At 46.9% G+C, this 16,768-nt stretch overlaps 1 protein-coding gene across 1 annotated transcript in view; it reads left to right on the top strand.

Annotated features, from left to right (window-relative positions):
• Positions 1 to 1,037: 1,037 nt before the first annotated feature.
• LOC115947675 (lipoma-preferred partner homolog) overlaps positions 1,038 to 16,768 on the top strand; it is a 142,611-nt gene continuing 126,880 nt past the window's right edge. Inside the window, exon 1 of the mRNA XM_031055418.1 lies at positions 1,038 to 1,164. The gene's annotated coding sequence lies outside the window, so the exon portion shown is untranslated. The remainder of the gene's footprint in view (positions 1,165 to 16,768) is intronic.

Below are 16,768 nucleotides of genomic sequence, written 5' to 3'. Positions count from 1 at the left end.
CATGGCTGCAGCTACCAGGAGGCTGCTGGCCCAGGCTGGCAGGCACAGTCAGCTTCTGCTGCCTGCAGGTCAGCCTTTGCTGCTGAGGACTGATGCTTGAGGCAGTGCTGGCACAGGGATGTTGCTCTGGTGTGCATGCAGGCTCTGCAGGGATAGTTATGCCCTCTAAGAAAAATGCCTCTTAAACTTGGTTTGTGTGTTTGAGCATTGACACTCAAGTTCCTTTACCAGGGGTAGGAAGGCTGGGTGCTCCCCAGTTCCCACCTGACATGGGGTACAGTGCTGAGTGTCCCAGCAGGTATTGATGTGTGCTGCCATTCTGGGCCTCCTTGTACCTGCAGGGATCTTGTCTTGTCCTTCAGTTTGTGCCTTTCTGCAGTGCTGTCTTTTGTTTTTATGTTTATTTTCCATAATGCAAGTTCAAATATATGCTCTTTAAAAAGCACTATCTTAATGAGCCAGGTCAGGGGAGATTTCCCTGTGCCAGGTGAGCAGCCACTGTGGGATGTGGTGTGACTGATGGCTGAGCCTGCCTTTTCTGGGCCAAGCTGATGTTGCTATAATCACAGCCTGAATCTGCCTATTTGCCTTCAGAGAACAATCTAAAAAGTAGTTCTAGGAGGTTTTCTGCTGGTGAGTTGAGGTACGAAAGAGAAGTTTGTTGCAGGGGTTGAGTAGCAACAACTCCTGGAGTTGCTCCCATTCCTGTGCATCCCTGGGAGGGGACAGAGATGCAGTGTCACCCATTACGCCAGGAGCCTCTGAAGCACAGTTGAAGGTGATTATGTGTGGCCCCATGTCCAGGCTCTGTGTAGGTCAGCAAAGGCAATGTGCTCAGCTCATGCTTCAGAGGGGCAAATCATCCCTGTGCCAAAGCCAGGGAGAGAAGGGTGTTTTTTTTTTTACATCCTTTGGAGTTTTGATCTCCATATTTGGAAATGTTTACCCATTGCTCTGATCTATTGCAAGGGAGGGGAGGTGACTCAGGGTCTGGTGGAAGCAGGATTTGAATTCCTGTAGTAAGGTTTTTTTTTTATCCCCCCCTTTCTTGTTTTGGAAGCTTGTTGTGGTCAGTTTTCAGTTCTCTCTTGCTCCTGGACCTTGTTCCAAATTTGATGTGCTCGAGAGGGAAGCATGTTAGCAAAGGAACTTGCCTGAATGCTGGTAAGTGCATCATTGCTGTTATAGCAAGCAATTTGGGATTTTTTTTGTTGTTTTGTTTAGTCAGATGTATTGCATCAAAGTGTGTGCATTGCTGGTGGAGGCAGGCATGTGGATCAACAGCAAGAGACCCAATGAAACCTTCTGTAGCAGGGAGAGTTGGCTTAGTGGATTGGTCTCAAAGGCAAAATGTTTCTTCAGGAGCAGGTATAAAGATAATTTAAACCAGGTCCCATTCAGTCATGCTTTTCCTTTTAGTTTCACTTGGTAGTGCAGCAAGGCAGCAGAGCACTGTAAAGGAGGATATATTCATGTGGTCAGCAAGGAAAACACAGCTTGTGTATGATTTCTGTTGCTTAAGCGAGAGTGTGTGATAAAAGGCTGTATAACACATGGATATAGTTCTCTCAATTGTTAATATTTAACTCTGTTCTCTTAGTTGAAGTTTAGCTACTGTAACTGGATAAACTTTGAGGGTCTGTTTTTTTCCTTTTCTGTGTTTTTCCTTGGTGTTAAATTTTTAATCTCTCTGATATTGTAGTATTGTAGCTGGCTGCTTCTTTTTTTTTTCTTTTTTTTCCCCTCCCCCCCTCCTTCTGCTCTTTCCTTTCTATTTCCTGAAAGGAAGCTGCAGTTCATCCACACAGTCAGGGGTGTGGGGGGAACCTGGAAGATGCTCTGCTTCCTGTTTTATTCATGGCAGCTAAAACCATGCTGAGGAATCTGGAGCAGAGATCCACCATCCTGCATTCCTCTTGTCATTTGGAGCATGTAACATGTACAGAGTGCTTTTAACACTGCTCTGGGGGTCATGGAGCAGCCAGTCCTGCACCTCAAATGGGAGGCACTGCACTTCATCCTTTTACTTTGGAAGGGGCATTGGTGAAAACCCTTTTATAGTTCCCAATGCTGGTTAGTAATCCTTGCATTTTCTTAGTTAACTGGCACTTTTAGGCTTCTTCAGACCTGTTGCTTCATACTCTCCCTCTTAAATTTAAGAGCTTTGTTGGAAAGGTAAACTTCTTGTTGATTTTGATTTGCCCTTTTAAATAGGGCTTAATACTCCTTGGTTTTTCCAGAGCTGTGGATTTGCAGCAGGTCCTTGAGGTACAAAACTGTCTGGATTGTCTTAACAGGAAAAGATAGTTAGCATGAGGATGGATGTGTGATAGAAAACGCTTGGCCACAAAAAGTGATGAAGGATTGCTGAAGCCTTTTCTGTGGCTGAGACGTGCTGGGGGTTTGTAGAGTTCAGCTGTATTTTAATCTCTGTTGTTTCAAAAGGCTGATTGGATTACTGCAGCTTTTGGGGTCAGGGCCTGGCTGGGCTGATTTGATGCAAAGGGAAGAACTGCTGTCCTAAAGAGTGCCCAGCCTGCACGGGCAGGGAAGGTGATGGCTCAGGAAACAGGGCCCTGGGGACATGTATGGAGCTGTCACAGCACCTGAAGCCTTGGCCCAAGGACTGCCCCAGCAGACACTCATCCTCTGTCATGCATGGTGGTGCCAAGCTGTGGAATTGTGGCAGTGGGACCATGGTCTGTGTTGCTCCTTGCGTGCTGTGCTTTGCTTTGCTGTGTCCACGTGCCCCTGTGCGATGGCCGTGCTTCTGGTGGCACATCCAGGCTTCACCAGCTGCCTGTGGCTGAGCTTGGAGTTTTGGGAACAGCACGGTGGGACTGGAAATGATGATGTTCTGTTCCCCTCGCAGTTTCTTCCCTTTCCTGCTCACCAGGACGTGCTGTTTGTTGGAAGACAAGGATGAGCAGTGCCTGGGTGCCAGGGCTAGTCTGGCACGTCTGGGAAATGTTCACGTGCTGATCCTTCTCTGTGCAACACCTCACCCCTGCGAGGACGTGACTTGAGAGCTGGACAGACTGTGCAGCATGAGCTCCCCATGTGCTGCCTGTGCCCCCTTTCCTGGTGGGTGCTGGCAGAGCTGGGGGAGCTCTGGAGGACGAGGTGATGCCCACAGCTGGGACTGCAGCCTGCCAGGGCTCTCCATCTGGTGTTTCTCCAGGACCTGAGCACATTCAGTGACCACTGACGCTATCCAGGATCCACAAAGGATTTTCTCCTGCTCCAGGAACAGAGCCATTAAGGGCTGAGCTGTAAATTAATACAGCTGTCTAAAGATTTTTTTTTTCCCCTCCTCTAGCCTGGCACCTAGTAAACACTCCAGCCTGAGAAGCCTTCCATGGCTCTGGCCCTCAAGAGCGTTCAGAGAGCTCCATGCCTGCCTTTCTTAAGCTTCTCTCAATCTCTTTTAATGATGGGTTAAGCACAAAGAACTTGCTTTAGCTCCCATGTAGGGGGGTTTGGGTTCACAGCCCATCCTCCATCCTGGCTATTGCCCTGATCAATCCAGAGCTGGCACTGCATAGCTGGCAAAGGGGTTACACCAGCACTGTGATTTGAGTGTTCTGAGGGAGCTCAGTATGCACTGAGGGCTGGGTGTGTGTGCCCCATGGCAGGTAAGAGAAGCTGCCCCAGATAGCATGGGACTGGCACATGTGGGCATGGAAGGGGTGAAGGTTACAAACCTCTGCACATCTTACACTTTGTGTTTCTTTAGGCAAAGGTTTCGGATCTCTTAAGTACTAAATTGTGCATGAATGCTGAGGAAAGTAGTGTTATTGTTGTGTGCAGGCACAGAAATTAGGGCACTGTGTAGCAGATTATGGAAAAGTGCAAATCTCTGTATTTCATGTGATGGTTTGTGCTCAGCTCCTGCAGACAGGTGGGTGCTTTGTGGCCTCGGGCAGTGATGCTGTTAAACCCATCTCTCTTACTCTAATAAAGTCATACTTTTCTGAGCACAAAATATTTCTGCATCGGTTGCTTAAAGGTAAACCAAGGGGCATTGAGTTTTTCACAAAGCTGATCTGTGTTGCTGGTGTGTGGCATGATCTCAATGTATCATTACATTAGAAATTTCCAGATGGCACCTCACCTAATTGTATGGCTGCTCTTTCCTGGCATCTGAGTGGAGTGCAGGCTTTTAGGAAATGTCTGTTGCTATTAGCTTTATCATACACATTCTCCTGTACCAGCTGGTCACACAGCAGGAAGTCTCAGTCAGAGCTTAATTCTTCAGTCAGCTTTGGGGGGGACTTTGCTCCTGTGAGTTAGGTATTTGCATTTGGGATGAGATCTCCAAGTGAGAACAACTTGTTTGCCTCCAGTGGGTGTGTTGGTTCAAGGACTAACGTGCCCAGAAGGAGGAAAGGAGTTTTCTTGTTGCTTTACTGATGTTCTGGAATAGTTAACTGTGCTTACTGCATGTCCTGGTGGGGAGGACAATGTTTTAAAGAAATATCAGGTTTCAGAAGCCTGGCTGCCTGTGGTGGAGAGGAAAAGAATCCTTGTGCTGTGTTGTCTCACACCCCTACTGCAAAAATATCAGAGGGATGAGTTCTGGTGAAACTGCCTGGTTTTGGCAGCCACTTCCCTCCTACATCCTTGTTCTTCAGGTAAATCCCTCTTCAGCTCCATTTACTGTTCCCCTTTCTTCCCTGAAAAGTCATCATCATCCCTTGAAATTAAGAAAAGGACAGGAGGAGGGAATAAATGGATGTTAAGAAGTAGAAAACAATCAATTAAATAGTACATAGCATGTAATTTTGCTTGGAAACTTACCATGAAATTGAGGAACACTTTAACAACTAGTAATTTAAATTGCATTTGAACACTGCTAATGAGTTGTTTGCATAGGAATTTTGGCCATTTCACAGCAGGTTGTTGTCTTTAGTACCCCTTCCTTCAGTTAAAAAAAAAAATTAAAAATTTCTTGATGAAGAAGATGCTGTAGTCAACTGGTCCATCTATTGCTAGTAAAAGGTGGTACTATGGAAATTCTGCAGAGCCCTGTTAGATTTGGAGTCATTTACATCCTTAGCATCAGCACTTCCAGTGTTAAATACATGGGAATTTGATGCTTCTTGTCTAAAAAACCTTCTTATTTCTAAAAGGTAGGAAAATTAATATTATCCCTGTTGCACTCACTGGCATGATGAGAGTTGAGGAGGCTGAAGAAGTTCCTCCAGACTCCTGGGGTTGGGGTTTGCAGCTGTGGGACTGACCCAGGAGTGAATCTCTTGGCTCAGTCCTTATCACCTCAGACAAATCAAAACAATGCTTTGGGATCTGATCCTGACTTGCTCCATCTTAAGAGGAACAACAGAGAGGTGCTGATTGGCTTTGCCTGTGGGGTATTTGTATTTAAGTTATTAGTCTTGTTTTTCCAGTGTTTAATGCTCTCCTCCACCACTATTTTACTTCTAAAATGCCAGGAATTTTCAGCAAAAGGCAATATCAGCCTAATCATGTTGCTACTTCTCTGCTGGTTGTGCTGGGAACAGACTCTATAGGAAGGCAAATGCCAGTTACTGTTCGCCTGTTGCTGAATGAACATCCCATTTTCAGAGCAGGGTTTTTGCAAATCCGTGGGTATGCTTAGCATATGGAAGGGGGTTCCAGTACCAAAACAAATCTGGCCTCCTGTTTCTGAATGTGTAGGTTGTTTCTTAGAAGATGGAACCTTTAAAATCTGTCCCTGCAAACATGGCTGTTAAATCCTGCTATTTCTAGAGGTGTGAGGCAGCTGTCTGCACTGAGATAAGCTATAAAAAGGCAATATTTTCCAAACCCAGCTTTTTAAACTATACCTGCCAGACAGCTTGGCCAGCAGGAGTTCACCAGGAGTGTCACCACTGCTGCCCTTTTATGCACAGGGTGCTGAGTGGTGTAAAAACTTCTGGGCAAGTTTCCAGGGTCAGCATTAAGCACCAGCTCTTCCATCTCTATTGGGTGAAATGCTGCTGTGAGCATTCTGTGTGAAGGAAGGGGTGCTTGTTGGCTTGGTGGTTTTACATGGTCTCCTGTTATTTTCTAGGTGATTGTTTGACTTCTGTTCTTAATTTTCATTGTGTCTTGCTTGTTGCTGATTTGGTGACCTTGTCTAATCGCAGGGGATTTGAGTGGCCCCACTGTTATTTACTTGGAGGCATTCCTGTGCTGTGTAGTCTTGAGGGTAGTTGGTGAGTTCAGATGAAACCAGTAACAAGAATTGTAATTTTTCCCACAGATCTGGATGAGGTTTCTCACAGCACACCGGTGCTATCACATGGGCTTCCTGACACACGTGGCTCCTGCAGTGCTTTGTTAGTTATCAGCTAATTCTCCCCCAAGATGTGTGAGGGTCAGAAAGCTGCATCAGATAGCCTTGTAGAGGCTGTTAAAGCTGCAGGGACAGAGGAGGATGTGGCTTTTGAGCATGTTCCCAGTGAAGTGTTTCTGAAGGCTGGGAGGGCACTGGGGATGGGTGTGCTGCAGGGACTGGAGCAGTGTCCTCATGTAGGTGAGGAGCTGGGGTGTGCGGGGAGATGGGCTGAGATCCACGTGGTGGAGGAGTGCAGGGAGCCAGAGAGCAGAAACCCCAGACAACCTAGGTTCTCATGATGCTAAAAGCTGCTTCTTTATCTCAACTCAGTGAGCTGTCTAGCAAGTACTTTTGCCCTCTTATTTTAATTGAATGAGCACCTTGATTCCTGAGAAGTGATTCCTGAGGAATCACCTTGATTCCTGAGAAGTGCTCTACCTGTTATGCAAATCCCTCATCCTGCATGGCTGTGGTTGCCAGCCAACCAGCCCAGTTCCATGCATGGGCTCTGACATGGGTGGAGGCTTTTGTTTTCCCTGTTTTGATGTTTTTATTCACTGAAGCCCAGGCTCCCTCTTAGTCACCTCTGGATGCCCTGTGTGTTGTGGTAATTTTTCTTTGTAATTTCTATTTCCTTACCCTGGTTTTCCATTTCAATGGTCTACTCGTCTGTTTTCCAGCTTCCTTCCAAAGGCAGACACACACTCAGCTGGTGGAATTGGATGTAGATTTGATAATTGCTCCCTGAGCAAATAGCCACGTGTGTCTGCTTGTCCAAAAACTACTGAAGACTGAATAGAAGTGAGACGTGGGGTTTGAAATAATTCCAGTGAGTTACTTCTGGCTGTGGTCTCTCCCTGTGGTGCTCCCACAAGCTCCTCTACATCTCAGGGTTTGAGCTGAGGTTGAACTGGGCTCGTAAAGGCCCTTTGTTTCCCCACCTCCCTGTCTCAACTTTTTTTTTTTTGAAAAATGCAGATAAATTCAAGTGATAACCTTGTAACAGAGATAAGGAAGAAAAAGTCTTACAGGTAGGTTAGTTTGCAGTGGAGGGAAGGCAAACACCAAGGGAACCCACGCTGAGCTGCCCTGAAATGCTGAGGTGGCTTATTTATCACTTACTAGCCCAGTAAATGTATCCTGTGCTTTACAGGTGGGGAAGATGACAGTCCTTGTCCTAAAGATTCTGCAAAGCAAGGCAGACAAATGTGCACTTGAGGTCTGTGGAAGGGTTAGCACAGATAATTGCTGGAGATCAAACACCAGATAAAGCATATTCCTGGAAGAGAAGGGCTTTTGCTGTGGCAGTTGTGGGTGAAGGGTTTTTCAAGTGCTGGAGGAGTGGATTGAGAGAGGAAGGTAAATGGGTATGGAGGGAGGTGAGAAGACCTGAAAGGAAAGAATGTTGAAGGGGAGGGAAGAAAGTGAGAAAAGGAGTAGGAGGAAAAAAAGAGCAGCAAGTCTGCTGTGGGAGGGGATGGTGTAGATGAGAGTCAAGATGACCTTAATGTCTCTTCGTTGTGTGTTAAAAGCTATGCCATAACTCAGCTACTGCAATTAGTCATCTCCCAGGGTTTGAAGTACCAGTTTCTTCTCTGAATGGAGTGTACTGGTCCTGGCTGGAGTCCAGTGCTGGAAGATTTCTTGGTCAGGCTTGAATGCCCCATGTGGTGGCGTGCTGGGTGGTCACATCCTGTCTGTGTCCCACTGCCAAACATTAATAGGCAAGTGCATAAGCAGCTTGTCATCTTCTTCTTTATGCCCTCAAAGTTAGTTAGTCCCCTGGAGACTCAGACAGCAAATCAGAGATTGGCGGGGGGGTGTGTGTGTGTGTATATGTAGAAATCTACCTCCAGCTTGCTTATCTTTTTCTGGGGCTTGTATCTGATCCCCATCTATTTTTTGTGTCTCCTTGTACTGTTGATCCTGTTCAGATCTTCCTTCTGACTCCTCATTTCTTCCACAAAGTAGTCTCCCATCCTTCTAGTTCTTTGCTAATGGCCTGTTAGTTAGACACAATTCTTTTGTAGCCAGTATAAGGTGTGGGAACATGTAGGGCCTCTGTGGAGCTCAGTCCATCTGCTGTCATGGCATGCTGTTCCAGCAGGAGAGAAACCTGAGTTCAGAACATCTGAAATTGCCCATTATCTCTGCTCATTTCTTGCAGTCCATAATTTGGGAGTGGGGAAGAGGAGGCGAGTCACTCTGACCATGACTCATCCCACAATGGATCGATACAAAATGTTCCATTACATTTCCATTGTCAAAAATTACTTCCCTCTCCTACCCCCCTTCTGTGAGGTGCTGCAGAGGCTGCTTCGCTTGGCTTGTTGGTAGTGGCATGGCCAGCCCAGCCAAAGGTGTCTGAGTTTTGGTTCAGACTTTACTGTCTGGGTGGGCTGAGGTTGAGTATGGTGGAGGTGACCTGATTTCAGAGGGGAGAGAGATTCTCAGGCTGCTCTCAGGAGATTTCATGCTGCTCAAGGCATTCAGCAGACCTGTTTGACAAGAGGAGTCACTCCCAGCCTTCCCCTTGGAGAGGGAGGCCAACAGATGTGTGAGATGTAAGGCAATATTAAAGGACATAATAGAAAGTATCGTGGGCTATCTGCCAGGAGCTCCTCTGGGCTGGTGCCACAGATTGCTCCCTTGGGCTCCAGAGGCATTTCACTGGTGTGTCCTTGCTGAAGTTTCCTGCTGTGTGCAGTGATGAGGAGGAGATGGAGCTGCTGGGTGTTCTCTTGCCTCCAGGTGTGTTTAGGGCACTGATTTTACACTCTCTTTACTGACTAGGAAGGGTCAAAGCTCGCCCAAAGCTGCACAGATGTTGCCAGGTGTATATAAACGTTGATGTGTAGGTACATATATGGTAAAACAAAGAATTGATCCAAGTTTTGTGGTTCCATTTGTCCTGTCCTTCTTCCTGGCATCTTCATGACAGCTTTATGGGCAGCCCTACTGTGGCAGTTGGCCATGATCCTATTTGTGCACAGGAGGCTCTCTGCCACTCTTGCCCAGCATGGGATGGGAAGTATCACTGGGCTGACCTCAGCGGCCTCTTCAAAAGGCGACAAAGTATTTGCAGTTATTTCACATCTTCCACCTGCCGCAATCAAGGCCTTGATCTGTGGGTAAACTTGCAACAGCACCTTAACAAACAAACGCCAGTGCTCACAGGTAGGGTTTCGTTGAGAGTTTCAGCCTGCGAGGGAGCAGGCTGAGGTTGTGAGCATTGCTCCTGATAGTGTTATCTGTTGGTACAAATGGCACCAATGACATCTTCATCCTGGGCTGGGAGAAGGTCCTGCCAGGAGCTGGGTTTTGTGGTACATCCTGATGTGCTGTGATGGCAGGGGCAGGACCCAGGACGTTCAGCAGTCCCTGGTGAGATGTGTAGGTTGCTGCTGCTCTGTTTTAGAGATGCTGTCACTGCAGCAGAATGTTACAGGATCCAGGGTGCACACAAATGTGTTTACAGAGCAAATAAAGGCAGGAGAGAAAAAAAAGGAAGAGCCTCAAAGTGGCTTTGGGTGTTTTTTAAGTGGTAAAACTGAGAAATTCCTGAGCATATGCAATTAATGTCTGTTTAAACAGAAATTTCTTTAGTAGCTGAAATATCAGCTCCTACAGAAGAGCTTTCCTGTTGGGTCTTTTTAATCTCCAGCCGCCTGCCCTGCCGGGGTGTGCAGGGGATGTCTCCAAAGGTGCTGGGCTTTGTGTTTTCAGTTGGGCTCGTTGGGTGTTTGCAAAGGGCGATGCCTCCTTCTTTCCTGGCTTGTTTCCACTTCTCTGACTGTGTGGAGGTAAAAGTGGTAAATTCTTATGAAAACTCACCCATTTGGGTCACGAGGGTCCCATGCCTGATGCAGTTTGTTTTTGTGAGATGTTATTTACTTGGATCCTGCAGGAATACGATGCAGAATAAGCTAAAGGGCTTCTTCTCTCCTGCTGGAGCTGTGCGTGCTTTGTGAGCAGGCTGCTCTCTGAGCAGCAGTTCTGGTGAAAGCTTGTGAAGTTCTCGGAGTAAAACCACTGGGGAATGGGGTACATTGTGGAGGCAGGAGAGGGTGGTAGCAAAGCCTTTGTAGGCTTGACCTGCCTATTAAAACTTCACAGGGTCTTGCTGGCTGTATGGATGTCAAAGCAGCAGCCTGCTGCAGACATGATGCTGTTTGTGTGTATTTTGCTTGATTTAAAAAAAAAAAGTCATGAGGATGTTTTGAACAGTCTTGCTGAGCACCACTGTCACCCTTCTCATTAGCTACAGCAGTGACCTGGGGCTTTCTTCTTGTGCTGGAACTTGCAAAGGTATGCTTTTTCCCTTTTTCTTTTTATCTTTTCCTTTTAAAAACACCATTGAAGTGCGTCTCTTGTGCTTCAGCAGCAGTTGCTTCAGCCTGTGCTGTTGTCCACGTGCTTTTTAGAGGCTCCCTTGTTACTTTGAGGAGTGGTCTGCAGGACCTGCTTCAGTGGGGCTACACCACACCTAAACTCAGTGATGCACAGGGCCAGATCCATAGCAGGTGTGAATGGCAAAGTGTGGAACCTCAGCCTGTTTTGTCAAGGCTGTTATTCTCTGAATATAAAGAAACCATGTTGAGCTCCTTATATTTTATAAGGCTTTGAAAGCTTGACATGGACACGATGTTCCTCTCTGAGCTATAGCTGCTGGATCTCTTGATGCAGTTCATTTGTTGCTTCTGAGTGCTGGAAAAAATGTGCAGACTGAAATGTTTGAACAAGTTGTGCTCCCCTTGTTATATCTTTTTCCCTAGAAAAACAGGTGGAGATGTTTATCTCTCTCTCCCACTTTGCTTCCTCCTCCCAACCTTGTTGCTGTTGTGCCACTGTTGTGGATCACTTGTGTCATGCACCAGTGTAGCATTTATCCCTCGAGAACACACCAGTCACTGCTGATTTGCCTCAAATCATTGTCCTTGCAGTCCTGAATAATACTCACATTGAGCAGGTGGAGCTGATACAATCATTTCCAACGCAGCTGAGGCAGCTGGGTCAGAGTCTTTCTCACTGTTTCCTGCCAGAGGAGAAAACAAAGCACACGTGAAGGCAAAATACATGAGTTTTCCCCTTTGTCTTCCCTCCCCGGCACCCAAGTCATGCTTTCCACAACAATGAAGAAGTCTCAGCTAATTGTTTCGCAGAAGAGGCTGAATTTCTAAGAGTCAACGTTTCCATGTCTGACAAAGTTAAAAAACTTAAGAAGAAAAAAAAAGAGGCAGAAAGGGCAGAGAGTCTGCATGTGGTCTGGCAGGCAGCCAGGCAAGGAGTGCTCTTTGGGTTATTATTAGGCAGATAACTGTATCAAGAGCTTAAACATCACCCTGGGTCTGACGGCTGCTGCGGTGCTCGTTTTGAAGTGCTGATGCGCATTTCATACTCGTGAGAGAATGTTGTAGGACCTGAAGCCAGTTTTAAAAACAATTTTTATTTTTTTCTTTTCCATACAGTAGCTAGGGTGCCAGCAGAGTTCCTGGGAAGCAATTACAGGTGCTCCATGGGGAGCTATTGCTAGTTTGGAACTTGCAAATTCTTTTCCCTCTAGCACCTCTGTATTCCTGCCTCTGATAGGAGCCATGCCTAGAGTTTGTACGTGTCAGAGGTGTCCCTGAGTGAACTGGACTGCCTTGAAGATTTTCTAACTCCTTCTCAGGACCTGTCACAGCACAGAGGAAGTTTTGGGGCCCGTGTGTTGTGGTTTGGAGGGTGTGTGTACAGAGGGGTGCTCTGGGGAGACCCTGTCACCTGCGCTGCCCTGTAGAAGAGGGGACACGTGGGAAGCGCAGGGACAGGCTTTTGATGATGAGAGTTGAGATGCAGCACTTAAGGAACAGAAGCTGGTGGAGAGCTGCACAGGGTGGGATGACATGGGTGGAGCTGCTGGCTGAGAAGTTACTTCTCAAGTCCTGGAGACCAGCAGAAGAATGTCTGTTTGTAATGCTGCTAGATACCATGTATCTGTCTGTGTTCCCATCTATAGATGGTATGTGCAAGGCTATATATAAACGCTGTGATGGCTGGTATTTTGGCTGATACACTCACAGTTTTGTGCCACATTGAGGGATTTAAAAATATCTCCCTGTTCCAGGAACATCTATACCATGGCAGATGTCATCTGGCATGGGGAGTGGCTTCCGTAAAGGGAGCTCAGCATTATTACTATGAACCTTAGTAGTCTATTAGAATATTTATTGCTTCACTGCCACCACAAGACATGTGAGGTGTGTTATTTCTGCCTGTCAGAGTTTTTTCACACATGCAGGCAGGCAGCATCTGTCACTGCTCACTGCGAGTCACTAGCTTTCATTCTCAATGAACTTTCTTTCCAGCTGGAAGGAAGGCAAAATAAAGGCATCAGAACTACACAGAGCTGATGAGAAAAGGAGTTCATCAACATTTATTTACTTTGGAGCTGTACCTCTGAGGACTGTCTTGAGTCTGGGTCCTTCTTGGCCAAGGCACAGTCACCTGGTGCTTGCTATTGTTTGATTTCAAGGAGAGTCTGTTGGCCTGTTGTGTCAGGCCTGCGGAAGCCTGGTATGAGTCAGAAGTATCTCTGTTGCAGGAGACAAAGAGTAGGATGGGAAACAAGTGAGAGATTACGTGCTCAGGACTTTGTTTTGGGAGCAGCTCTCAGGTTCCCCAGGCCTCAGTTCATCAGCCAAGGGTCTGGCAGCACTGCCTTATCCTCAGTTCATGTCAGAGTGTGAGCAAGTCCCTGTTCTTGTGTGTCCTTGCAGAACCGTGGTGTTTTTGTGGTGGTTGTGAAGCACTGGCTGTGCCAGCCATGTTGTGATGGAAGTGCTCAGAGTGTGAATGCTGGCATCACTCACCAGCAAGCTGTGCTTGTACACACAGGGATAATTCTCCCTTGCTCATGCTTAGGGCAGGGTTTGGATCAAGTCTTTCAGACTAGAGAGGCTGGGGAACATGTTGAGGTTTGGCCCTCCATTGTAGAGAGTTTCTGGACCTGCAGAGAAAAATGAGGCAGTAAAAACGAAAAAGGAAACAGATATGAGAAGTCACACCTGAGCCTTGACCTGGGTCTCTTGTTTTGGGTTGCCCTGTGAGGTGTCAGTGCTCTGTTCAAATCCTCCTCTGTGAGTTGGCATGAGATGCTTGTCTGTAACTGGAAGCAGGGGAGCCAAAACTTTCCCTTCTGTGCTGGATGAGGATGAGTGTGAGTTCATTCCCTGTGTTCTCTAGTGAAGGGGGAAAAATGATCAGTGGAGTAGCAAAGGTGTGGGAAGTGGGATTAGATCCTTCACGTGAAGATTGGCCAGGTAGGAAACATCCCTGTTGGGCTCCTTATTTGTCTGAGCCCATAAGTTGTTCCGTGTTCTCTCCCGAGTTCCCAGTTTGGCTCTTGTTTGTTAGGGTGTTGTGTCAACAATGGCCAGATGTCTGTGGAGTTGAGCTGTTACTTGGAGGTTTGCTGCAGAGGCTGGAGGTAGCCTGGAGCTCCGTGGAACTGGCCTAGTGAGTCACCATGGTCACAATGTTGGTGCCTTGGCAGATGTGGAACAGCCAGACAGCTTCTGCCTCCTGGTCAAGGGCAGTCCAGGGGAGGAGTATTGTGGCTTTACACCTGCTAGAGGCACAAGGAGCTCTTGGGTCTGGACCAAGGTAGATCTTCACATTTTTCTATCACTTTAAGGATAGGCAGAACAATATCAGAAGCAGAGGGCTGTTTGTAGCGTTTTTCTATAGATCTCCTGTTTCTTGCATCTATCCCATAGTTCTGTCCCTGACCCACTCCCTCATGCTGGGCCAATGAACACAAGTGATAATTAAAATGAGAATAACTCTGGTACCTCCTTGTAACCTGGTGATGGACTTCCAGTGTTTTCCTGACTGAAGAGGAATGGGAGGAACATGTCTTGGAGGACTGTCTCCTCCCTGCGGTAGCTGGGGATGGGGCTTACAGCAGTGATCTTGGGTTTGCTCAGATCCTGTCCGTCCAGCCCAGGGTCCATCTCTGCTGGTGGCCAGCAGCAGATGCCAAGTGAAGGCAATTGACTTCCCCAAGTGGCCAGCAGAGAGGCTTGACTGACCCTGCTCACCACCCTTCCCACTGTGGCATTGCAAAAACCCTGAGCGTGCCCAGCTGGCAGATGAAGCACCAAGTGCACAGAAAGGCTCGGTGGTGTGGGCGTACGTTGGGAGAGCAGAGAGGAGGGAGTGGAGGAACATCTCCGGTGTCGCCTCTCGGGGTGCCAGGAAGTGACCAGGGCTGGGTGAGGGACAGCAGGCTGGGGCCCCGGGGGTCGGCAGCCGCGGCGGGGCGGCACATTCTGTACATTCTGCAGCCTCCCTCGGCCACGCTGCCAGGCAGCCAGCCCAGCTGGGGTTTCAGTGTCCTCACAGCCCCTGAGCCTCGCTTTCTGCCCTGCTGTTCCCCTCCCCCTGCCCCACCGTGCCTCTAACTGAGATGCACTTGTTTATCCATTGGGCTCTACAGCCTATAAACAGGATGTCTCTGTGTTTCCTTTCAGCCCAGTAACACTAAACCACTCCGGGTGCAGATAAGGCTTTAGGAACCCTCCTCCTGGCTGAATGAGCCTTGTGTTGGTCATGGCCAGCTTAGATGAGACAGCACATGCCTGTGTGTATATATATATATATATGCATATGCATCTAGTCGGGATGTGGTATGAGTTGGCCGTGGTGAACAAATTCACGTTGCTGTAAAGGAAGTAAGTGCATGTTTTAGGCAGGGTGGCTGAAACAAGATACCAATTTCAATTGGATCCTGAATATACAGTTTGTGAAAACAAGCTGTTGTATAAAACCCTAATCCTGTGAAACCTTTTAGGGGAAAAAATTCTGCAGTTTATTTTGTTTAAATGATGCTTCCCAAAGATTTTCTCACTATGCTGGAGTCCTGAATACTGAGAGCCTGATAGTGAAACAGAGCATGTGGAAAGGCATTGCATTAACTAGTACTTGAAGTGCTGAGTGAAAGTTTGAATGGGGGAAACAAAATCAGAAAAGAAAATTACTAACACACTATTTCAGAAAAAATTCTCATTCAGAAAAGCAGTGTTCAGGCTGTGTAAAAGCAGTGAGGACAAAGGTCATTCTTCTGAACCACTTTTTGATCTGAGACCTTGCAATAACAAGTGATAATAAGCAAAATGGAGTTTTGAGTTATTCAGTGTCTTAACTTTAATGTTCAATATGTTCAGTGATTTCTATTGATTGTGGTCTTGTTGTAAGCTCTGCTATAAATCAAGTCCTTGCCAACCCCTGCTTTCTTAAATCTGTAATTCCTTTAATATCTTGTCTTCCATTTGAAATAATCTTAAGGCTCTGGGCCTTGTGGTCGTGTAGGAATGTTTTGGAAAAAGGAATGTCTTTTCCCAAACAGGAGGTAAACTTTCAGCACAGTAATTTTGAATGTGTTGATTTTTAAGTTAGTCTCACCTGCACTGGGGCTGGACTGATAACTTTTGAACACTTGAAGATGCAAAGCAGGTCTCTAGAAAAAAAGTGAATGATGCCTATTTTTTTTTCTTGGATCGATGTGCCCTTACTTCAAGGGAGTTGTCAGTGAGAGCTCATGCTTTTGTAAAAGTTTTAAGTTTCTACCCACCACTTCAACCAGGTTGTCAGATCAACATGTCTCGTTTACAGAGATATACTCTGGATCTGTTACTGAGACGTGGTTCAGAATAGCTATTGAGGAACAAGTTGTTCTGCCACAGCTCTTCTGTGTGAGCACTTTGTGTGCATGCAGCTTCATTCCAAAATGAACATGCCTTTCTTGACTAAGTTCAGGCTATTTTGGAAGGTGGAGTAAGCTAAAACATGGAGGGGGAAAAAGTTCTGTTCTTCCAGAAATAAATTGATTTGCATTGGGCGTGTTTTCTGTGAGCCTTTTGCGTTCTGAAGCCGCTGCCTACCTGGGCGGGTGGATCCCAAGCTGTGTAGCTGGCCCTTGAAAGTTCTGCAATTCATGTTATGGTGGCAGAGAGGCCTTAGGAGATCAGCTGTTTTCTATAAAAAGCTGGATGATGGTGATTTTAATAGAGGGTCAGCGTGCTTGGCACAGGATCCTTTTGTGTGAGCAGGCTGGGTGAGTGACAGAGCTTATTTGCACCGGTTGTGTAAGGGCTTGACACAGATGGATGGGGTGACGAGGCTGATGGCACCTGCCATACAGATGCCATTTAAATAAAGATGTCGCCCTGATCGCAGAAGCATTTACCCATCACAGGGACTGGCAGTGCTGGGTAGTATTTAAGCTGTTTTGCTTAGCTCATGGAAAACAGGAATGGATTTCAGTGTTGCCTTTCTGGGTGGGCAGTGTGACATTGGCAGCGGTCATAGGTCCCTTGGGTGGTGAGCAGCCCTCGTGGAGCTTGTGGTCAGGGGAACAGGCAGTGCTGGAGGGGAGTGGCTGATGCTCTGATGCTCTTCTGCAGA

Source organism: Geospiza fortis, unplaced genomic scaffold (assembly GCF_000277835.1).
Source record: "Geospiza fortis unplaced genomic scaffold, GeoFor_1.0 scaffold172, whole genome shotgun sequence".
NCBI lineage: Eukaryota > Metazoa > Chordata > Aves > Passeriformes > Thraupidae > Geospiza > Geospiza fortis.
Note: the sequence above shows the minus strand (reverse complement) of the source record. Positions and strands in the feature narration are given on the sequence as shown.